The sequence below is a fragment of the Salvia miltiorrhiza genome, chromosome 2 (assembly GCF_028751815.1).
Source record: "Salvia miltiorrhiza cultivar Shanhuang (shh) chromosome 2, IMPLAD_Smil_shh, whole genome shotgun sequence".
In the NCBI taxonomy this organism is placed as follows: Eukaryota; Viridiplantae; Streptophyta; class Magnoliopsida; order Lamiales; family Lamiaceae; genus Salvia; species Salvia miltiorrhiza.
In genome coordinates this window covers 33987642-34013646 of record NC_080388.1, presented here as the reverse complement: position 1 = coordinate 34013646, position 26005 = coordinate 33987642, and the positions used below count along the sequence as shown (strand labels likewise).

The 26005-nt window shown below is 34.3% G+C and overlaps 2 long non-coding RNA genes across 2 annotated transcripts; one reads left to right on the top strand and one right to left on the bottom strand.

Annotated features, from left to right (window-relative positions):
* Positions 1–21548: 21548 nt before the first annotated feature.
* On the bottom strand, positions 21549–23283 carry LOC131012114 (uncharacterized). Its single transcript, XR_009097207.1, has 2 exons — positions 22340–23283; positions 21549–21922 (listed from the first exon to the last, which is right to left on the bottom strand). It is a non-coding gene; the product is annotated as an uncharacterized LOC131012114 (long non-coding RNA).
* Positions 21746–23494, top strand: LOC131012113 (uncharacterized). Its single transcript, XR_009097206.1, has 2 exons — positions 21746–21879; positions 21956–23494. It is a non-coding gene; the product is annotated as an uncharacterized LOC131012113 (long non-coding RNA).
* The last annotated feature ends 2511 nt before the right edge of the window (positions 23495–26005 follow it).

Genomic DNA, 26005 nt, shown 5'->3' with positions numbered 1-26005 from the left:
CCTTATAACCGAGGGTGAATCAAATCCAACATATATCCCAAGTCTTTGTTGGGGACCATTTTTGTTCATTGTGGGGGGTGCAATTGGGACTTAAACCGCGCAACCAAAAGTTCGTAAGTGAGAAACATCAGGTTCTCAGCAAAAAATAATTTGCATTGGGAAGTATTCATGATTGGCTTATGTCAAACTAATGTTGCAGCATGTAATATGGCATGACCCCAAACAATAGTTGGGAGTTTTGATTTCATAAGTAATGGTCTAGCAATAATTTGAAGACGTTTAATCAACGATTCTGCTAAACCATTTTGAGTATGGACACAAGCTACTGGATGTTTAATCTCAATTTCAATAGCCATACAATAGTTTTCAAAATGCTTGAGACGTAAACTCACTAGCATTATCAAGACGAATTTTTTTAATTGAATTGTCTGTGAATTGAGCTCTTAATTTTATGATTTGAGCAAGTAGTCTAGCAAATGTTGCATTTCTAGTAGAAAGCAAGCATACATGTGACCATCTATAAAAGGTATTAATTAATACCATAAAATATCGAAAAGGTCCACAAGGTGGATGTATAGGTCCATAAATGTCTCCTTTAATTCTTTCTAAGAAATATGGAGATTCAGTATTATCCTTCGTATATGAAGGTCTAATGACTAACTTGCCTTGCGCACAAGCATCACATGAGAATTCATTTGTAGAAAGAACCTTTTGATTCTTATATTGTGCCCATATGAATTACAGCGCATCATAGTTGCTCCATGATGTCCAAACCTATCATGCCAAAGCTTAAAGCTTTTGTGTCATTGAACTTCACGTTCATGACATGGTTTGTCTCAATTGCTTTTATGAATGTATAATACATTCCAGAAGGTAGTGATGCTAATTTTTCTTTTGTCAGCTTATAGCTTGAAACAAAAGAATTTATGTAAAGATATTCATTTCTACCTTCCACACAATTGTCTCGATGTGGTATCCATTATTACGGACATTCTTGAAACTTAGTAAGTTCCTTTTAAACGTACTAGAGTACAGGGCATTTTCAATATCTAATTTAGTATCATTTGGCAAAATGATACAAGCTCTTCCGGAGCCTTCAATGATGTTTGATGCACCTGATATTGTGTTAACATTATTCTCATCTAATGTCAACTTAAGGAAATACTTCTTCTTTTGAAGAATAATTTGTGTATTGTCACTATCACCAAGACAAATATCATAAGATTCCATATGATATTATAAGTGTATAGATGTTTATGCCTTGTTAAAAACCTCTCCGTAAAAACCCCATGGGAAAAATTCGGTAGAGGAAAAGAGTACAAGACATATATATTTACTCATATATTGCACTAGTTGCCTCGTTAAAAACCTTAACTAAGAAAACCTCGTAGGAAAAAACTTAGTAAGGGAAAAATAGTACAATCATTCGGCCTTTAAGGCCATTTGACCTTCACGGTCTAATTTTCGAGAGCATGAAATATATATTTCTCTTCAAGAGCATGTAATATTCTTCAGGAATATTACTTGTGCTACTTTAATAGCATCAATTTAAGATCTTGAATGTAATATTATTCATAAATGCTACTTGTGCTCAAGGTCTAATTTTCGAGAGCATGTAATATGAATTGTGCATGTAATATTCTTTAGTAATATTACTTGTGCTACTTTGATAGCATCAAATTTTTAAGATCTTGAATGTAATATTCTTCAGGAATACTACTTGTGCTATTTAAATAGCATCAAATAATTTTCAAGATTATTTAGAAAAAAATAGATTGCATATACATAGTGTATATTTCAGAATATAACATATCAAATCTCGAAATAAAAGTCAAATCTCGAAAATATGAACTGATTATCCAAATTACATATCAAATCTCGAAATAAAAGTCAAATCTCGAAAATATGAACTGATTATCCAAATTACAGGTGTGTAACACTAGATTAGTTTTTCTATTAATCTCATTGTGTGGTCGTCAATTCATAATTTGATTTAATATCTAAAATAATCAATCCAAATTCACGTTGGCATCTCGTTTGAAAAAAAAATGACTTGACTGACTAGTAACTAATGGTTATATATAAATATGTTAATTAAATAGGATCAGAAGTTTTCCACATTAATAATAAAGCTAGCAATTGAAGTTTGATGTATATGATTACTGAAATAATTACGTATTATACTTATACTAACAGTGGCTATGCAGAAAGTCTAGACCCTAGTTGAAAGTCGAAGCATTTAATTAACAGCCAGCAGCATGTAAAATAGATTTAATATAGAACACATAAATTTGGTATAAAATATGCAGAAAAAACAATCGCTCAATGACCGATTAAAATTTAAGTAAACTAGCATACAACAACCATGAAAAACTTGCACAAAAATATTCTGATCGAAGTAGAATGTGAAATCAAATAAAGATGAAGTTATTTAATTAAATATACTCTTATATAATTCACATAAAATCGGCACATATTAATGGCACAAAAAAATAAAATAGAATTACCTTTCTACGATCCAAGGGAGATGAGAGAACTAGAAACTATCGTGCTGATAACGTGTTATAAACTAGAGAGAAGCGAGAGAATAGAGAAGAGAATTTGAATCAAGTGTATTCAATATGGAGGCTAAAGGCCTCTATTTATACAAGTAGGAAACTAGGGTTTTAGGGAGATTTCTTGGTCAACACACATAAGATATATCTTATAGATATATTTACAACACAAACGTGATTTTAACAACAATTTGACAGTTTTTTTCCCCCAAAATTTTCAAGCATAAACGTGATTTCAACTGATATTTCAAAATTTCAATAATAATTTTACGTGTAAACATGGATTTCAGCAATCACACCACAAAATTCATACAATATATTAACCATAAAGAAGAAATGTCAGGCGAAATTATCCACAATTTTCAGAATGAACAACTTCAACTGATGTTCGGCCAAAGAAAAAGAAAAGGAGAGCACCGACTTCAGGGCTGTACTGGTCCCGATTGAAGTGGCAAAATCGATGGGGGAAACAGGGCCGTCGACGGCGCCGTGCCGTTGTAACAGCAGAGCCGTGGCACGCAATGTTAAAAGACGAATCTTAGCGGAATTTGAGAATGAGGGTTTTCTGTTTGGTGTATGGGTGTTCGGTAGCAGGGAGAGAAATAGATGAGAGCAAGACAGAAAACGAGAGGCTAGAGAGAGTGTACGACGACCTCCGTGGTCACCTGCGATGGTTGTCGCCGCTAGGGGTGAGCAGTCGGTCCGGACCGGACCGGACCGACAAAACCGAGGACCGAATTCTTAGGATTTGTAGGACCGAACCGGACCAACCTTAACACTAGGACCTAACTGGGACCGGACCGAAACCGTCGTCGGTTCTCGGTCCGGTCCCAAAACCGAAAAAATGGGCAGTTTTTGAAATATAACTAAAAATCACATTTTTCACATATTTTAACCTGTTTAACAACAATAATTCAATACCACAAAAATTTCATAAAATAAAATACATAAACTAACTCCAATAAGAAGCTACGAAGTCCATAATCAAGTTAAAACAAGTAAACAACCACACAAAATCTCAAAATCCATAAACAAATTAAAACAACCACACAAAGTCTCAAAGTTCATAGTCCAAATAAACATAGAATCATAAAAAAAATCCATAGTGTTCAAATCTTCAATTCTTCTTGCTTCCTTGCTCTTTCCTTGAGTAACGCTACCTTCACTCTTGTCATTGATGGTAAGATTCTTCATAGCTACAAATCAAGAAGAAAATATGAATAATAATACAAAGTATCATGTTACATATATAATAAATTCAAAAAAACTTTAATAAAGTACCTTCTTCATGTTTCATTATGTCTTCTAAACTCTCTTCAACGATGATTGGCTCTTTTGATCTCCTCAACCAATCTTGAGTGCATATGAGTGACTCAACAAGCTCGGGGGATAAAGAACTCCTAAAAGCATCAAGTACTCTTCCTGATGTACTAAAAGCCGATTTTGAGGCCACGGTAGAAATAGGGACAGCCAATACATCACGAGCAAGATGGCAAAGCACCGGAAACCTATGTTGATTAAGTTTCCACCATATCAAAATATCAAAGGTTTCATCATCTGCAGATACCACCATCTCATTACAATAAATATCCACTTCATCTATTGTAGAGATAGTTCCACTTTGAACTTTTTGCCTCTTGAAACGCTCAACCAAAGCACGTTTTGTGAAACCTTGAGATGATTCCTTGTCTTTGCCTTGTTGAGATTGTGAGACAAATGTGGTGGGTGGTTGGTGTAATTCCTTGTAAACATCATAAAGCTCATGCAAGCTTTGCATCACAGCTTTGCCTATAATCCGTCCACGGTCTTCACCCCACTCCGAAACAAGTGCATATTCTAGGAATTCATACTTGTATCTAGGATCAACAATGACACTCAAAAAGATGATGTGGTTCATCTTATTTGCATCCCCCCAATACTTATCAAACTTTTTCCTCATGTTTGTCCCCATTTCCTTCACATTTTTATCCTCACTTCTCATCCAATCATTTAAAATCAAACTAACAGAAGTAATCTCATGCAAGAATTCATTGCAAGTAATGAAAAGAGAGCATGAGATTCTAACTGTTAATTCAAAAAAAGCAGCAAGAAGCTCACACATCCTCTTTCCATTCTCCCAATCTTTCCCCAATGGAACACCCTCATCAACCCCAAGATCAATGCGAAAAAAGGATCTTTGTCAACATACGCATCAAAAGCCGCCTCAAACTTGCAAGCTACACTCAACATCAAATAAGTGGAGTTCCACCGAGTAGCTACATCTAAGCATAAGCCATTCTTGCTTTCAATGTTCTCTTCTTTACAACATTCTTTAAATTTAAGGATCCTAGCTGGGGATTGCCTGATATATTTAACTGCAGCTCTAATCTTATCCACTGATTCTCCTACCTCTTTCAACCCATCATTGACCACTAATGCAATTATGTGAGCAATGCATCGCATGTGAAGGAATTTTCCCTTAGCTAGACAAGCACCCCTTGAAGCTAATTTAGTTTTCAAAAAACTCAAGCAAGTATCCTTAGAAGCAGCATTATCAATAGTCACATCAAATACTCTTGCAATTCCCCACTCACGCAAGCAAGAATCAAGTTGCCTACCCAAATCCTCACCCCTATGTCTTTCAATGGTGCAAGAATTGATAATTCTCTTATTCAACTTCCAATCTTTATCAATATAATGAGCAGTCACACACATGTAATTCATTTGTTTCAAAGAAGTCCAAGTGTCTGTAGTAATACAGATACTTTGACCACTTTCAACAAAATAAGACCGAAGCTTAAGCTTTTCATTTAGAAACATTTGAAAGCAATCTCGTGAGATTGTCCATCTAGAGACAAGCTTAAACCTAGGTTGCAAAGTCTTAACAAATTCCTTAAAACCCTCTCCTTCAACCACCCTAAAAGCGAATTCATCTTTAATTATCATCTCAACCAATTTTCTCCTACACAGCTCCTGATCAAACTTCCAACTCTTAAGTTCACCCACAGTCTCCCCTTCACCCTCAGCTATAGGTTGCAAAGATAACTGAGTTTGTCTATTACCAACAGCACGAGGAAGCTTACTGCATTTTTTCAAATGTTTAACCATAGATGTCGTACAATTTTTTTTGGAATCTAAGCAGTACTCTTTGCCACAATAATTGCACCTAGATCTCGATACTCCATCTTCATCAGTAAAGGGAGTGAAGTGTTCCCAAGCTGGTGAAGTTTTGTTTCCCTTTCGAACCTTTGACGTGGACTCGGCATTATCATGTGGACGTTGTGTAGCATTTTGAGGAGCCTCGGTGGAGGTTGGAGGAAGTGTAGTGGCTGCATCTTCAGTTCCAGTTCCAGTTCCATATCCGGGAGTTTGTGAAGAAGACATTTCTAAATCAAAATCAAATACATAATGTCATAATCTGCGCAAACTTCGAATACAAAATCTGCCCTAGCTTGACAATATCACAAATTCACAATATCACAAATCACAATATGTTACAAAATCTGAAAATCTGTTTCAAAATCTGCCCTAGCTCGAGTACTCGACACTTAACAGTCCACAATTTCACAATATGCACAAGCTCAACTCATTTTCGAAATAAGCATAAAGAATTTGTTTCAAAATCATTTTACCCAAATAACAAATAAGCTTAACTGAAATCTGGAATTCTCTGCATCTAGGATATATTTTCGAGAAGGGGCGAGAGAATATGCATTTGGGATTTCAGTTGCACTTGGCTACGTCATTTACCCAATTCAATTATAATATGCATCTGGGCTTAAACTGAAATATCACCTGAATAAGCAATTCTGGAGAGGCGACCGGAGACTGGAGCGGCGACAGGGAAGGAGTCGCGGCCGGCGGCTGGAGACTGGAGCTGGCGACTTCGGGGTGAGGGTGAGGGTGAGCGATTGGAGAGTGGAGACGGGGAGACGGAATGGGTGGTGGCCGGTGGGGGGAAGTAGGGGTGAGCAGTCGACGGAGGGCGGTGATTGGGCGGCTGCGCAGTGCAATTTGGGAGAGAAATGAGGGAGAGCCGAGAGGGATCGATTCAGTGTTAGGGCGAATTAGGGTTAGAATATAATTTTTAGAATATTAGAAATAATAAAAATATTAATAAATATATTAAATATATATTTAATATATATATTCGGTTCGGTCCGGTTTTCATCGGTTTTGACCTCTTCTGGACCGAAACCGAACCGACAATTCTTTGGTCCACAAAATTAGGACCGGACCGGACCAACTGATGGACCAAAACCGGCCCGGACCAGAAAAACCGATCGGTTCGGTTCGGTTCGTTGGTTTTGATCCGGTTTTACTCACCCCTAGTCTCCGCCGAAGGGGATGGGAGCACGAGAGCGACGCAGAGAGAGGGAGAGGGGGAGAGTCGGAGAGAGAGAGAGAGTATTTGTGCGTGAGTGAAGAATAGGGAAGGTTTGATTTTGCATTTCATAGACCGATTTTAAAATAATAGTGGACTAATTTTTTGTTTTAACTGAGCCTTGGGCCCTCGTAAGTAATAATTAGATTAATGTTATTAATAGGAATTAAGTAAAGATTTTTTTAGCATACTTAATTAATTTGTTAGTTGGGCTATTTATTAAAATGAATCAGTACAAAAATAAATAATTTACATGACGCATTATAAAATTTAGTAAATACATTATTAGAATAACATTAATAATATAATAATAAATAAATTACATGACATATTACAAAATTTAACAAATACATGATTATAATTACATTTATAATATATAAAGTACATGATGTAAAACATAATTATATGAAATTAATGATTTAAAGTTTTGTGAGTTAATGCATAATTTGAGAAAAAAATATATGGATATGATTGAAAAATAGAAAAAAGAAATGAAGAGGAAATGTATAAATAGTATTTTTGGGATTTAAGTTTGATGTAAAATTAGGTTGGAGATGTCCTAGAAGCATTTGTAGTCCCATTGTCTAGCAATGTTGCAAATATTTTCACTTAATATTTGTTACACATATATAGTTGATATAATACTCTCTCATTCCCTCAAACATGCATCTTCCTTTCTTTTTATTTTAGTTCGTCCCCAAAATATTTTTTAAAATAATTTCACTAACAATTATTTTTACAATCTTCACTTTGTGAAACTCATTCTTCACTCATCAAATATACAATTAACTATTATTAAAATTCATGTCACCCTCCTTAGGAAGATGTTTGAGAGACGAATTGAGTAATTGATAAAAAGCTAGAAAAAAAAAACAATTGAATAAAAATTAAAAGAAGTAAACAAATCCAACTAGCCTCCGTCCTCTGATGATCCATCGTAATCATGCCAATCGATCTAGAGGGTACTTGATTGAGTTTATTTTAAAGAGCTTATAAATTGCCAAAGTGTTTGGATAATTGAGCTTATAAGTTGGAAAAAGAATTTCTTTGCTAGAGAGAGAAAATATTTTTTTAGAGAGAGAAAATCGAAGATAAATAAACTTGAATGACATATGATGAAAATAATAAATTATAATTGAAAAATATTTCTAAAATGATTATTGTATATAAGATTATAAAAAAATAAGTTGGGCTGAGAAACTTATTTTATGGGGAACTTATAAGCTCTTGAAACTTATTTTGTCAAACACTTTGAATGAGCTTAATTATAAGCTGTTTTGAAGAATTTATAAGCTCAGCCAAACACTCTCTTAGACACTACAAAGGTCTTGGGCACCAACATTAATCTTTCTCTTGTAGTTGTCATAGTCGCAACATCTTATTCAAATAAAAGAAGACTGAGTTTTGAAATAAAATAATAGAAAAAGAAATTGCTTGGGTGAAGATATAGGCGTCGACGATGTTCATCCGATGGCGGCCGCACGAAGTCTAAGTAGCAGTATATGCAATTGTAGAGTAATTGTATTCATTATTTTGATTGATAAATGAATGGCATGGTATTTCGGACTTCATGTCAACAGTAAATTAGAGTTTTTTCCTTGTCGATGTCAAACATCAGAAAAAACGTTAATTCATATCTTTATGAGCAGAAAATAAAAGTCATACTCTCTCCATCCACGAAATGAGTATCCATTTGTGGACGGTACGAGTTTTAAGAAATGTATTGAGTGCAGTGTGAATAGAATAAGGGTCCCACTTTTTGAGAGTATTAATTAAAGGGTTGTATGGGGTACACTTGCCAAAAAAGAAAATAAGTACTCATTTCGTGGACGGACGAGAAAGAAAATATGGATACTCATTTCGTGGACGGAGGGAGTATTAAATTTCAGAAAGTGATTTTTTTTGTGTATATACATGATAATAATCCTTTTTTTTCAAATTTTAATATTTTAATTTAAAAATAAATGTTCATATCTTTAAATTATTAGTAAATTTTAAACTGAAATAATAAAAAGGTATTTTAGTAGAAAGTATTACTTAATACTTCATTCGTCCCAAATTTTAATAAAAGTTAGTTGTGTGAGTTGAGAAAATGTTTCACAAATTTTTTGAAAGAATGATGATATTGACCAATGGACCAATTAAAATGAAAAAACGTGGGTCAATTAGTGACAATGTGTATAAATATGTGCAAATTATAAGGGTAACAATTAGTGAAATTGTTTTCAAAATTAGATTACGAAGATGTTTTGTGAACGGATAAAAAAAAGAAATAAAGTAAAATATTTCAGTGATAGAAGGGGTACATTATTATTTTTATGGTCACAATTAAATTTTGTTTAAGTTATAATGGCTATTTTAATATTTACCTCTAAAGAATATTTATTTTTATAAATATATGCATTTTATGTTCATTGAACTAAATTACCCTGAATATCTCCATTATTACTGTATTTGAGAAACAAGACCTTATGCTAATGTTACACATAGTTGCCCTGCGAAATGATTTGGCCTTGTCTAAGTATCGATGAGTTTTACCATTTGTCCATTTCCATGTTTAAGGTATTTAATTATGTAATTTTTTTTTTAATAAAAAGAAATAATATCAATCACTTAATCAAATCTTTGGATAATTAATGCTGATTAGCTAAGGTTTTTTTTTTTTTTAATTACAAAAAGTATCTATTATATAATCAAATAAACTATTCACACGCAAACGAGACTTCTACACCACACAAAGGTGGAAAAATAACCGCACGTAGGCGGGACTAGACCTCTACACCACACAAAAAAAAAAAAAATTGCATGCAGACGAGACCATTACCTAGGGGTGTAATCGAGCCGAGTCGAGCCGAATAGTGTCTTGCTCAAGATTGACTCGTTTAGCTAATCGAGTTGCTCGTTTAATTGTCGATCGAGCTATAATCGAGTCGAATATAGTGCCGAGCCTAGTCGAGCTTTTTAAATTTAAATTTTTATATAAAATTTTAGTTATTTTCGTAATATATAAGTTATTTTTTAAATATATAAGTTATTTTATTCACAACAATGTAATATATTTACTATTTTCTTGTAAACAAATGATGTTAATTAGATACTTAGTCTAAATATTACTAATTATAGTATAAAATATAAGACATTTAATTAATAATCTTATGTTTTTAAGATAAATCACTTAACGAGCTTGCTCACGAGCTAATGGGCCGAGTATCGTCATACTCAAGCTTGACTTGTTTAGCTAAACGAATTGCTCATTAAATTATCGATCAAATTTTTATGGAGTCGAACATCAAATAGCTTACGAGTAGCTTGACTCGTTTACAGCCCTATCATTATCCACACAAAAATAAAATAATTACACTGCACACAAATAAGATTGAATCCAATATCTAAATTTTTAATTGGCGTTTTTCATTTAAACAATCTCCAATGTCAACTTTCCTGGTAAACTATATTATCACAGAAATTTCTATCCAAGTCAATTTGTATCATGAATAGCCAAAATAAAAATAATTTATTGTGTGTGTGAAATATCAATATCTAAATAGTCCATTATCATAGGGAGTGGTTTGTATTAATGTTGATGACAACGCTTCTGACTTTTTAAAATCATGTTGTGTATACATGTCAATGAGCTCATTAAATGTATTCATCACTGAGTATTAGCCTATGACTACGGATTCTCCATAAAATAGAACTTTATAGTATCGGATATGTACAGGCGGTAAGTGTGGGTACGATTCGCGTGAAATTCGCACGAGATTCGCCACGTGACGAATCCCCCCCCCCCCCAAAAAAAAGAAAATTTGTTTCGCGGCCGAATTGAGTGCGTTTAGGGTGCATTGATGGTTGTTTTGAAGAACTTCATTATTTTTGGGTTTTTTTGCAATTTCTTCAATTTATTGTCCTACAATTATTTGTGTCTCTTCGATCCCTCAACAATGAAGATTCTATACGAGATAGATTGTCGTTGTCTCCTCGTTTGCAATGCAACATTTAATTTATGAACGTTCTTTTCTTTTTTCAATTTGATCGGTCATATATAGTAAAATATTATATAAATATAAGAGACGTATTTTTCACGAATTGCACATTATAACTTTTGAAAATCTATATCCCCGCATAAATCGTATCGCTTCCGCACCCGCTCCCTTGCACCTGTGCAACATAGGTACTAGCATGTTGTGTAATAGGATCTCAAGATAAAATGACATTACATGTTTTCTTCTTGCAGATTATTATTGGACCATGTATTTAAGGATCCAGATCAATAAGGGCCCAGAAAACAAAGTACTATTGGGCTCCTCAACATTTTTATGAACCCAACTCACATTATCTCGACATAAGAAGAAAACAATGTTTTGGTTTTTTAAATCATAATTGTATAACAAGTGACACGGTTCATTCTTGCAATTCAGGTCCTCTATTTTAATACTATCACATATTTATATTCATATATTTAGGAGACGCTTGATTTGAGTGATAAAGTATGATTGATAAATTAATTTATTTTAATTAAATATTTAATTTATATAATTAAATCCGTAATTGATAATTTGGTCCGCGTCTAATCACCAAATTGAGTTATTATTATTTATCACTTTAAAGTTGGGTGAATTATTTAATCACATCTCCAATCCTCAATTTAAAATTAATTTATAGTTAATTTTAATAATATTTTAAAAATTAAGAAAAAATTATTGTTATAATCTATGAAAAATTTAAAATCGATATATGAAATCAAATTAACTGTCCATTAGCCCCTTAAATTAATCGTCATTAATCATTAAATTTTAAATGTCTTAATTTTTTCTCTCCTTTTATAGGTTGAGCATATATATATTTTTCCATTTCATTTAATTATATTACCTCAATGCAATAAAAATGATAAAATCACAACTACTTCATGCATTTTATATTTATTTACCTAATACTATTAATATTTAATCTATTTAAAAATAAATTGTCTTTATCCTTCTAGAGGTTTCAATATTCCGTAGAAGCATCTGTCGAACTCATTCCTCTTTAGAAAAACCAAAAGACGTCCCAAAATAATACTCCCTCCTATTTTATATATATGTCGTTTTAGTCATTTGCACATTTTTTAATAAAAAAAAATTAGACCCTTTTTAACCTCATTTAATGATAATTTTCTCTTATGGGGAAGCATAAACGAGAGGTCATTTAATTAATGCCTCCTTATTTAACAAGGTTAATTATGGAATACGAAACTAAAACGACATGTAATATGAAATTAATAAAAAATACTAGAACGACATGTATATAAAATGGGAGGGAGTAATTCCGTTCATTGAATGAGTGACATAATTCATAAATTTGCAAAATTTATAATTCGATAAAAGCATTCAACAATCTGGAATTGTTTAAAAAAACTGAATTTTATTTTCTTAATTGCAAGAATGCTGTTAATAAATAATATGTTACTGAATTGAAGCATAAGTTTGGTAGGAGATTCTGATTTAATTTTTAAAACATTGAGAAAGTTTTATATTTTTTTGTTTTGTTTCGAATTTGCTTAGAAACAAAATGAAGATTTTGTAATAACAGAAACTACTCATGAGACAGCTTGTCATTTTCCATCCTTTCTGCTGCTGATGCTATTATATGCTCTGTCTCTAGTTCTTATAACAAGCAAATTGTTCATTTTATTAATTGTTGCATGTGAGTGTCACAATCACTGCACTTAATTACTACTCATCCATAAATATTTGATTTAAAAAGATGAACTCCATTTTTATAAGGGCCTCACTGTTTCATTCCTAAGTTTGGTATGGACAAAGAATATTACGAAATGTGATTTAATTAATTCATTGGACGAAACTTATTATATACTACAAGTATGGAGTAAATCAGGTTGATAATTACTGTGCATATTTGTATATTTAGCGAAAGATAATGTGATTATTCATTCGAGACATCAAAGCAGTCAAAACTTTTTATATAAAATAAAGGGAGCGGTCTACATGGGAAGGCTTAGGGTTCAAATTTCACAGTTTCTCTTACCCTGAAAAACAATGGTGTGATTAATATAGTTACGGTTTGTTTGTTAGGGTTTGATTCAAAATAAAGGCATAATTTTTTTAAAACAATGGCTCATGATGTATTGTACAAATCTTTTATTTTGTATGTCACATTTTAGATGGAAGATGTATTACAAATTTTAATTATATCATTTATTAATAGATTAAACTATCATATTTCACCCTCCTGTCATAAAATTAATTGGTTGAATTATCAAAAAATAATTATAATCAAATATATATTACACTTTATCGTATATTAATTGATAGTCTTAATTAATGATTTGACTATGACTTTGTAATTGTTTCAACGATTTAATAGTTAATATAACCCCAAATTTGACCTGCAAAATTTGTTTAACATGTCATTGAATATTTATATGTTATATACATTCTATATGTGCAACCACAATTAAATTGACCGCGTTGGTGGAGAAGATTGAGAGTTCTCGTCAAAAAAATTTATTTATTTATTAGTTTTTTTTGATAAATTAATAATTAATTAAAGAAATTTAAATACGGTGTCACGATGAACTCTTCAAATGTTTTAATAAAACAATGTTGTCTTATGTAGTGTACATGTCGGAATTTCAAATTTAGTTGGACGACGTGATGGAGTTCACCGGAAATTTTTTGGAGGTGTTCGTAATTGCAAAATAGTTAAAACCGGGGCTATATATAATTCAAACGATTACTAAGTTGTACTGTAATCAGTAATCACAACATAATTAACCTCCAAATCACAATTAATCCTTTCTTATAATGGATAATGGATTTATTATTTATTCATCAAACTCGTTATATTACCTTATGATTTTGCTGGGGTACGTAGGTATATATGTAAACGGAGAAGTAGCAAATAGTCTTCTATCATATAATTTTTTAATATATTTATCTCTTTATTTTTTGATTTTGGACGTTCAGCCCTTCAATATTTCATAAAGAGTGTAAAATTCCTCTTAGTTCTAGCGGACACCTAACTCCGTCTATTATTTTATAAAGTGGGTTCCACTCTACGGATATAAACTGCCAATTGAGGAATAAGAAGAGCAAAATACGTATAAGATATGTAGTTCTTAAAGTTTCAATTGAGGGTTATATAAGTAAAATATTTTATAACCCATGATTGAATCTACGAAATAAACACATTAATCTTGAAAATATTAACTACTCAAATTATTAGCATCCAAGCTAATCAATTGCACGTAGAAATAAATTAACGAAATAATGTTAAAGTGTACATGAACGGACTTATATTGATGGTGGTTTTTCCTGTTTTTATCCACCTATACTCTCATTCCAACAATTGTTTTTGTGGTCTTTGTCGGCCTACTTGATGTGGAAGCTTTGTGAGCTATTAGGTACGTATAAACAAATAAATTTGAGCAATTGATATTTTTAAGATTCATGTGTGTTCTTTCGTAGATTCAATCCCGAGTTATAAAATGTTTTGCTTATATAATGGCTACCAGTAAGAATATAATCCCTTAATTGAAGCTTTAAGAATTAGGGATCTTATGTGTATTTTGTTCTTCTTATCCCTCAATTGATAATTTATATTCGTAGAGTGAGATTCACTTAAAAATAAAAAGTAAAGAAATTAAAAAATATTAATTGGACAGAGTTAGGTGTCTGTTAGGAATATTGGGGATTTTGCACTCCTTATGAAAATATTGATCTATAGATTTTCCTTCTCTCAAAAAAAAAAAAGTTTAGATAAAAAAAAAACATATATATCAAGTTTAGAATATGATTCGGACGAGTTAGAAAATAAATAACACACATTACTTGTACTATAATATTTAATATAATAGTAAAATTCATAATGCGAGGTGATTTTTGAATAACTTTGAACCAGCCGCATTTTTTTTTTTGAAATTACAACAAATATCTGAATATAATCAATTATGTAATTAACCCGCAGATAGGCGGGACCTCATCACCACTCAAACAGTGGGAAAATATCATCACACGCAGGCGAGAGATACTCTGCTTGTGGGACCTCAATACCAAAAAATACAACACCGCATATAGACGGATATACAACACCATCTAAATTAAAGTGAAAAAATATCACCGCACGCAGGCGGGATTGAACCAAGATCTCTCATAAAAGAGAGTCTTTAAGTGCCTCAACTTTGTCATTAGAGCAAGGCCTCGTTGGCAACCAGCCGCATTTCTAATATACTACAAAAGAACAAGGATTTTATATTTAGTAATATATTTACCAATTAATTCATGCTAGTTTAATATTTATATTATGGAGTTATCAAATGACGTAGAGGAAATCGAATATATTTTGAAATAAAAGATATTATGTTTTTTTCTTTTTAATGTTTTGATGAAGGATGTTATGTTTGTCATTTCATTATTTAAAGCATTCATGAATTCCGATATCTGTCTCGCTGAAAAACAACATAACAAATAAAATAAAACAAATAAAGGTAGAATTAAAGGGGTCCATAGTGATTAAAACTTTGGGCATTTCCCAACCTATACTATTCATTACTCGATATCAATTAACATACCCTTCTAATCATGGCTTGTCTGTTGATATTTGATGTAACCAATTCTGTAGGTCACCAGACAAATTGGAGCCATTGCCAACTGTATTTTGAAACACTATCACTTTCTTCTACACATTAAAATACAAATTCAGCATCTTTTCTTGTTGTTGTTGCTCTATAATTAATTTAAAACCATATGATTCTATAACAACCCATTTAAATCTCTTTCTTATTGTAATTAAATATTCTTTATTGTGGGCGCTAGGTAATGATTAGAAGCTCATGAAGACTGACAAAATAATACAAGTTTAAGAGTTTGATGCATGTGACGATGTGGAGAAGTAGAGGGACAATTTGCAAGATTTAAGTAAATTAGAGTTGAGATTATTCATTGGAGTTTGTTTTTAATTTTTTTATGCTTATGTAATTATTATGTTTAAAGTCCAAACAAGAATTTTTAACGTGATACATTGCACCTGGAAAATAGATAATGTTTTTTCCACTTTATTACCTATCTCATACTTGTGCATGAATTTGGTTTGTTTTTATTAGTTTTATTATTTATAATTAAGTTGGAGTATAATGAATTCGAAGGTTTCAAACACATCTTTTTAGGCCTCTTCGTGTTGATTTGTAGCCAATCAAGTGTTTTTCTTGATAAGATTTGGTTTTAAAATTGTCGAAGTACATAATTTATGTAAACTGGATTTTATTTTATTTTATTTTTTTTTTTTTTTTTTATCATTTCCAAAATTCAGTGTTGGTGGTCACTTTCTCCCATCAATCCGGAATTTTCTACACCTTTGCAGAAAAACCACATTGGATCTTCGATCCATGGGAAATATCTCGTATTTGCGTACATTTAGATCATTTTATGTACATTGACGTTGTACTTACGATATCGTTTTCATTTCAATTTAGAAAAAATGAGGAATAGCAATTGATAATAGTGATTTTGTAATCTTCTTGGTACTACTGGTGCCTTTTCGTTCTATAATATTTACTTTCCTTATCAAAAAAAAAAAAAGCAATTGATAATAGTGATATTGTAGTTAATTAGTGGAATTTGGATCTCACTCACTACAAGAAAACACGCTTCTAACGACCGCAATTAACGATCGAAATTTTCGATCGTTAATTTTACGGCCTTAACGACCAATTTACGACCATTTCACAATCGATTTTTTTTATGTTTTTTATTTTTATTTTTTAATGACCGAAATTCAATCGTTAATTATTATTTTAATATTTTATTTTTTTAGCAACAGAATTTTCGGTCATTAAATTATATATATATATATATATATATATACTTTTTACTTTTTTATTTTTAAAATCGGTCGTTAATATTTTTTTATTTTTTTTTTAATTTTTTTCATTATTATTATTTTTTATTAACGACCAAATTATTCGGTCGTTAATATTTTTTTATTTTTTTAACAAAAATAAATAAATTGTTTTAAAGACCGAAATTTTCGGTCGTTAAAAATATTTTATATTTTTTATTTATTTTTAATTTTTAATTTTTTTTATTTATTAACGACCGAAAAATTGATCGTTAATATTTTTTTCAATTCTAAAATTTTTTAATTTCATTTTTTATTTATATTTATTTTTTATTATATATATATATAAATATTTAATTATTTTAATTAATTTCCTATTTAATTCTTATTTTTAAATTATTGAGAATATTATTAGATTTATAGTTTTATTAAATTATTAGATTCATTATTTTCAAAACATTAATAATTTTATTATTTTAAAATAATAAATTATTTGAAATCATCTGTTTTATTTATTTTCAAATTTTTTATTATTTTAAAATAATAAGTTATTTTAATGGCGCGTAAATTACTTGACTATAGTCAAATTCTGGTTTGGGTACCAAACTTCAATGTGTGTAAGGGAAATTCCTAAACTATTAATTTGATCTGATTTAGTTACTTCGCAAATTTTCCGGCGAAAAATTGATGCTATGGACTATTGAAAATCCTACGTGGATACACCGGACCTAAGCCTAAAACACAGTCGTTTTATTAAACCCAATTAGGGTATCCGCTACCATTCTTCCGCCCAACCACCATCACCTCACGCACCCACCCACCGGCGTCCACCTACCTGCGTCCACCCACCAGCGTCGATCCACCGGCGTCCAATTCCGTGCTAAATCCGGTGAAGAGTCCACTGGCAAAGAGTTCCGGCGCTATTCGTCGATTGGTTCCTGTTGAGTCCCGTTCGGTGCTCAATTGCATCCCTACCTCCGGTGAGTTCCATCCGGCGTTCGTTCGGTGCTAAATCCAACAAATTCCAGTCGTCCCTCCTCTGCCGCCCAAATATTTTAGGGCTCAATTGCCTCCCTACCCCCGTCGCCTCATCATCGGAGCCGCAGCCACCACCGGGAGAGAAGACTGAACTGCTCGAAGTATTGCTTGAAGGGTTTGATCCATGGGAAAACAAATTAAGCGATTGAATTTGTGGATTTGTTGGAAATTGAGGGCGTGTGGTTTTAGAGAGAAAGGGGGAACTTCAACTGCAGGAGAAGGGAGCCGAGAAGGAATCAAAGCATCTGTTGAAGGCGGCGACGGAGTGGGGAAACCATAGGGGTTAGGGTTGGACGGTGGGTAGTACGCGTCACCGCCGATGATAGAAGGCGACGGGTAGTAGGAAGTTTGTGCCGGTGGAGGTGGAGATCTGGTCTCTGGCCATTGCTGTTATACTGGTGGTGGCTAGAGAGAGAGAGAGCAGAGGGAGGTGGAGATGAGAGAGAAGATGAGGAGAGAGAGAAGATTTTAATTTTAATTTTTTTAATCAAATGTTGAAAAGTAAATGACACATGGACGTCATGTGTGACTTTGATCCAGTTGGATGACAAATGGACGCGAATATAGTTCCAACACAACTTTAAGTATACACGTGTATAGAATACCCAAAATATCCTTGCCGAAAATTGATCGGAGTAACTAAATCAGATCAAATTAATAGTTTAGGAATTTCCCTTACACACATTGAAGTTTGGTACCCAAATAAAAATTTGACTATAGTCAAGTAATTTAGGCGCCATTAACCCTTTATTTAATAAATGAATGATATTGTATATTGAATTATAATAAATCTAATAAATTAATAAATCTAATAATTTAATTACTTATTACGATAATATTGTATATTACGATTATTATTTGATTGTTATTTTTCATACTCATATTTTTTTTAAATTACGATAATATTAATTTTTTATAATTTTAAATTCGATCGTATATTACCGTCGATCTTTCGCCGGCACCATAAGTCTTAGATATCATCTCGACATATTATAAGGTTATGAATTATTAATGATATTGTATGTTGAAATAGAGTTTAAATGAATTAATAGGTACTAGATATATCAATAATACGAGTGTTCTGTACCGGTGATCACTCGAAAGGAACTTCAAGGTTAAGCGTGCTTGACTTATAGCATAACTAAGATGGATGACCCACTGGGAAGTTCGTCAAATCGTATGCAATTAAGGTCAAAATACATTAGAAATACTAAAATACTTGTGGGATACAGAGATAAAAAAAATTATTATTTTTATTTATTTTTAACGACCGAATTTTCGGTAAAAATAAATAATTCGGTCGCTAATAAAAAAATTAAATAATTTTTTTTTTATTTTTTTTTCTATTTTTAACGACCGAAAATTCGATCGTTAAAAATAAAAAATCGGTCTTTAAATTTAACGACTGAAAAAACGATCGTTAAGACCGGAACGACGATGCAAACAACGACCACCGAAAAAGGTTGTTAAATCGGTCGTTAATATTATTAACGACCGAATTTTCGATCGTTAAAGCCACATTTTCTTGTAGTGACTATTATTATGAGTGAAAATTTGTAGATCCTACAACTATAAATAGAAGTGGAAATGATATCATGAATGGATCAAAATATTAAAAGTAGAAACAATATCATGGACGGAGGGAGTATTACATTGAATACAATTCGACACCTCTAAGAAGCACTCTCTGCAGCTGCCACCTCATGCTGATACATCACAACAGTTGATCGGGGGTTGTTCCTCCCCATCTAATCGGGAGAAGGCTATTGAAAAGGCTCATTCTGGAGGCTTAAATGACTCGGAACAGGTAGTCCCGTCGTCTGGCGAACTTGTGATCTCTTATGCCGCGAAAGTTCGGCCTACCGTGGTCAAGAAGCCGGATTTTCCTGCTTATGGCCTTCGTACCCTTCATTCGAAACGTGAGGGGGAGGTCGTTACTTTATCGATCCCGAAATCCGAGTATCAACGTCTTGATGAATTCCAGTTTACTTTGATCGGAATGATGATCATTCGCAAAGGCGACAAGCCGCGTACATTTGCGGATATTACACTAGAGTTGCAGCGTCTCTGGCAGTGCTCGGATTGCCAATTCATTCATATGGCTAAGGGTTTTTTTACTATCAAATTCAAGACGCTGGAAGCAAAAAAAAGGCAAAAGGAAACGCGGTTCTCCAGCTTTCAACGGGTTACGTCCGTCTTCGCGAATGGTGCAGATACTTTGATCCTTATAAGGAAACCTCATCTCTTGCGCAAGTTTGGGTAAGGGTGTATTATCTCCCGGTGGAATTATGGACTCTAGTTATCATTGCTAATATTGGTCGTGCCCTAGGACATCCGTTGCGTATTGACAACGTTTCTACTAATGGCCAAGTGAGGCACTTCGCTAGGGTCCTTGTGGAAATCGATATGGCTCTGCCTCTTCTCAATTCAATGTACATCGATGATGGTAATAATTCTTTCTACGTTGAATTTGGTTTCGAATCTATGCCATTGTTCTGTTCTCGTTGTAAAATCACTGGTCATTCCACGGATAAATGCCGGAGAGCTGCGAAAGTAAAGGGCAATCAGAAAAACGAGGAGGCGGCTGATCAAGTTGAGGAGAATCATAAAGGAGCTGCTAAGAAGGATCCCAAGCTTGCTTGGCAGCATAAGGAACAGGTTAATGACACCAAAGTCAAGGATAGTGATCTTCTGCCGGTTGGATTGGAAAACTGTTATAGCGTGCTTCGTAATGAAGATGATGATGAGAAGGTGGCCGAAATAGACAATGACGAGGTGGACGAAAACTTTGTTGTTGAGTCTCCCGATATGTCTCTAAATAAAACTGCGGAGGTTGGTGTGGAGCGCATGAATGCGGAGACCTGTGGGAAAGCTGATGATTTTCAGGAGGCTCATTGCACCCCTAAGCGACATGATGTTTTGGCGTCGACTGTTAAGGGAGCCACGGCTTTCATAGGAGAGGAAGACTCCGGGAGCAGCAAAGGTCAGCGTGGGGAAGAGGTTGTTACTTAATATGCAGTTGGAGGATATTGCTAGTCGCCTTACACGGTTAGAAGAACGGGTTAGTCAGGGGATGGAAATGCTCTCCAAGAAGCGAGGACCTGGCCGCACAAAAGGTTCGAAAAAGAAGCCGGTGCAGGAAGCTCCGAAAGGTAGCATTAAAAGTCAACTCATGAATGCAAGTGAACTGGGCTACAAGCCGAGGGAATTTGTAGTTGATCTTAGCAATAGGTCTTGTATGCGTGTGATGGATAATATTGCTCATGGTAGTTGGTCGGAAATGGATGATTATATAGATTTTAGGTACTGATTTGATGCCTTTTGTAGTAGCCGCTATTTTATTTTATGATTAAGAGCAATAAATGCAATATTTATTTTTACATCTTTCAGTTGATTTAATCCAGTGATTAATATTCAGTTAATTTAGCTCAGAGTTCTGAATTAGATGTCATTACCTGAGATGACCACGATTGAATTATTGAGTAGTCAGTGATTTATTTCAGAATGATAATTGACTTAGCGAAGTCAAGTTATTATTTTATTTGTAATAGAAATATCATTTCTATGTATTTAACTTTATCACTTGAGTCGTGGATTTATTTCAGCTTGTGAAGTGAATTAAATCTACGAATTTAATTTAAATTTATTCTACGAGTCACGATGTTAATAGATGAGAAGTCAGCGATCAAAATATGAGAATTTTTAGAGTATTATGTATTTTTTTTTTAGCAAGACCCGAGATTAATAACAGATATAGATTTACCAACAGAGAAGATTTATTTCATTCAATCACATCACTTTGCAACCTATCACCTTTTACAATCTTTTGCTACTTTAAGAAAAGAAGGAAAAGCTACTTTATCAAAAGAAAAGAAGGAAAAGAGAGAGTACGAAGAAAAAAAAAACGTGTGTGCAAAAGGGCTGCTACAGCAGCAACATTCCCCTCTGCAGCCCCCAATTCACGCAAGGCAGCCACTTTACGCCTCCACCCATCTATATCAGCCAACAACCCTTTGTTTCTCCCTTAGACACCAGAAAATTGAGGGAAAGAGATAGAGCTTGCAAAGCTTCTACCGGAACTTCGAAGAGGTAAGCCGGTCTTAAGTTTTCACCATCCTGTTCTTGATTCCTCCTGCATATGATAAAGGAACCATCTTTATTTCAGTTCTTCTCCTGCTGAAATCAACAAACAGCCTCAAACATATAACATTTTACAAGGTAAACACTAGGCTCAGCTCATTCAATCCATTCGTTTTTCATCCAACAAGCATGATCGATTAAATGATACTAAGCATACAACGAGTATATATTTTCATAAGGAGACTTAGCAAACTCATATGATCTTTAGGCAGAAATCAATATGTATATGTATATGTATTCTTTTCATAAGATACATGCGTGAGAACTTTTTCGATGCAGTCCCAAAGCCACACGCCATTAATCTATTGTATAATCGGTAAATAGGAACCAAGAGAATCAGTTAACCGAACTAGAAAGAAAGAACCATAGCTTACTACTTTTGCATTTATACCAAGAGATGGGGACCAACCTTCGTCGATGAGAACTTCGGAATCAGTCGGAGGCTGACTGCCTGTTCGTTGAGACAAAGGAGCTCCGACGACAACACAGTACGGCGGAGGAGACCCCGGCCACAGTGGCAGAGCTCTGCTGCTCGCCAGACGAGATCGGGAAAGAACCCGGTGACGACGGGAATTTGCGGAGACCTTTGGGCGAAGGGCGGCGTCAACTTTGACCAAAGTTACAGAGGCAACTTGCCTGAACCAAGAAGAAGGGACAGAATGAGGTTGAGCCCGGTTCTTGAGCAGAGGACAGATTTCAGCGGTGCGGCGATCTCTGGCCAAGGCGGACGCGACGGCGTCGAACAAGGGCGGAGACCCGCGATTCGGACGGAGAAACCGGGGCTCGACTTTCCTCCCCAATTGTGTGTCTTCGTTGAGACCGAGAAAGCGAGGAGATTTTGGCCCTGATTTGAGTTCCACTTGATGTTACTAGAGGAAAGAGGGCAGAGCCGTTGAAGGCGGCGGCGTCGCCGGAATTTCAGAACAGCGGCGGAGACGGTTTCACTCAATAGAGAGGAAACTAAGGTCGACCGCGAATCTGTGCGTGAGGAAGATCGAGATAGGGGAATAGAGGCATCAACCTCGCCGGGGCCGTTCGCGGCGGAGCTGCGGAGGCGGCGGACGTCCAGACAAACGGAGGCTCAGCGTGGTGATCAGCGGCGGCGGCGCTGGACCCCTCGCCGAAAACAGATCGAGAGAGAGAGATGTTCCGATTTTGAGGAAAGAAAAAAAAGAGTTGTGTTGACTGTTGAGCCGATTTGGGAGAAGAAACGACCGCCGCTCATCGAAAGTTCAGGGAGGCGGCGGTGATTTCCGATTTGGGAGAGCAGGGGCTCGCGCCGGCGACGAGAAGGCGCCGGAGCCGGCTGGAGGCTGAGAACGAGAGAGAGAAAAGAGAGAGGGAGCCGATTTTGAGACTATAGGGAGAGAGATCGATTTTGAGGGAGATGAGAGTTGGGCTCTTGGGCTTTAGTTTAATGGGCCTTTGTTATTTATTTAATTTGGGCTTTTCCCTTTTAATTGTAATTGGGCCGAAAATTGGGCTTTGATTTATTTTACTTTGGGCCGAATTATATAACTCTCTGGGCCGATTCTTTTATTTAAAACCCAACTGCATTTTTGTATGAATTGGGCTCCTGTTTTGTTTAATTTTGGGCTCCTATAGTAATTGTTTTTGGGCCGAATTATTTTAAAAGGATGGGCTTTAATTATTCTATAAGAATTGGGCTGAGATATTATTATTAATAGACTTCTATTTCCAAATTCCATATGTATATTGTTGGGCCGGTTATTGTTTCATTTGGGCCGATTTTAATAGAGTAGAATGGGTTGAACGATTATTTCAGTTGGACCTTATTTATTTAATTGCAGTTGGGCCTTGCATACTTGATTTAAACTTAGCCCAATTGTTAATTATTTATTTATTGGGCCAAGATTTATTTAATTACTTGAGCCGATGAATATTTTCAATTGGGCCTCTCATGTTAATTATTCAAGCCCATTTTTACTTAATTAATTATTAGGCTGCCTTATGTTGAGCCTTTTAATTATTTAATCTTATAACATTACTTATTCCTATTTATTAAGCCGATTAATTATGAGGTTATAAAGCGAATAAGCTGAAGTATTTATTTATTTTCTTTTGACTACGAGGAGCGGGGTTTATTTAATTGACGGATTAGAACACCCCGAAGAGAACGGATTAATTTTTGTTAATTATCCGGCTTCATGAGACGAGACTTAGCTTTTGTTTAAATCCGATAATCTGGATTAACAATAGAGAATTCCCTGATTATTATCTCAGAATAATAGTTCATGCATACGAGATTCATGCATAGTTAAATTACGCATTCTCATTTAATTGAGAATTTTTCCTCGATTTAAAGTCTTACGTTATTTTCTCGGATTAAAGGTCGAGAGCAAGAATAAGAGCTCGTCAAGGAGTCATTAATCTGTAGTAAAGCTTTGCTATCAGGTGGGCATTACTTTCATATATATCAAATGAGTTTAAATGTTACGTTCAAGCAAGTTATTTCATGACAAAATCTCTGAGTTAAAGTTATTTCAAGTATTGTCTTGCCATAAAATGTTTAAATTTTAGTATGATATCTATCTGCTTTGGCTTTGCCAATGATGCAATCGAATTCGGGTCCTGAGCAGTTGATAGCTATCCTGCCAGGGCTAGTGTACACCAGTGACCGTGAGTCATCTAGCGGGTTGGCCGGTCAAGTGACCGTGAGAGGTGGCCACCTCTCCGGCACACAGTTCCAGATATGATAGATTACAAGAGAACTTAGTCTGCAGACGAACTTTAAGAATCACAAATGAATTTAGTAAGCTTGGGCCTTTTTAGCGAAAAACTCCTTTGCTGTACTGTTTATGATGGCATGACAATTTACAGTTTTGAAGCATGTATTTTTATACTTAGGCATACGTGCCCACTGAGTACTTTTGTACTCAAGCCCTGCATATATTTCTAAATGTGCAGGTTGAGCAGTTGCCGATGGTGATGAAGTGACGAGCGGGTTTCTTTTGTCTTATTATGTATTAATGAACTCTAGGGATACATGTCTTCATACATGTATTCAGAACCTTATTCCGCTGCGTACTCAGAAGTTTTATGTTATTTTGGCTAAGTCGGAGTTATCCGAACTTACTAGTTATTTGAGTCTATATGACTAAACCTCCGTTATATTATAAATATCCCTTTTGTTAACAATAATGAAATGCGATCCTTCCTTGTTTGATTATCCCCCTTTCTACCCCGCTTCTAATCTCCCTCCATTAGTCACGGGTTCCCCGGCTTAATTATCCATAATTAGGTCCGGTCGTGACAGAGTGGTATCAGAGCAGTTCCTTTGCTCTGAACCCTAGAGTTAGCCCATTTTTCTAGTATGATCACTAGTATATATGAGTCAGTCAACCAAAGCTCATCATTTCATCACATCGTCATGCTCAGCAAGAAAGAAGGTGGTAATGATTTTAAAACATTGAGAAGTTCACGTTCTATATGAATGTACTGATGCTTACATTCAAGTTTTATGCTTTATTGATTGATTAGATATCTCAATAAACTTAGATGCATTAAGAATGCATGATCACTGTTACGAGAAGAACAATAAAAGCTAGAAACTCAGTTATATATCACTATAGCCATGGTGAAGAGCTAAGAAAGAGGAAGAGAATCCAATGAAAGTAGTGCAAGCGGAGTGCCACGCACGAATCACTGACGCATGCATTGTTCTTCATTCAGGTTGTTCACGCAAGACGGAAAACCTAATCAACTACTGCCTTATTCAATGATAGTTTAAGTATGATATTGCTTATAGCGATGAGTGTGACTTATGTAATCAGTTAGCTAATCCCTAATAAGTTGAGACTCACTTCTAGCCTCGATTATCACTAGCTATGACTTGAGGATAACTTTCATGATTCATCAATGAACTTCAGAGTTAGACTTACGAGGGGTCAAAATGCTTTGTATATGATGTTAATAATTCGATTAAAGCTATCAGCTTATAGTTTCAGATATTCGGAACCATTCTGCTTACAGTACCTATCATATTAGATGAGGACATGACTGAGAATCCCTATTGATTACGATCACCTACTACGAATTGGAAAGACGAGATGTG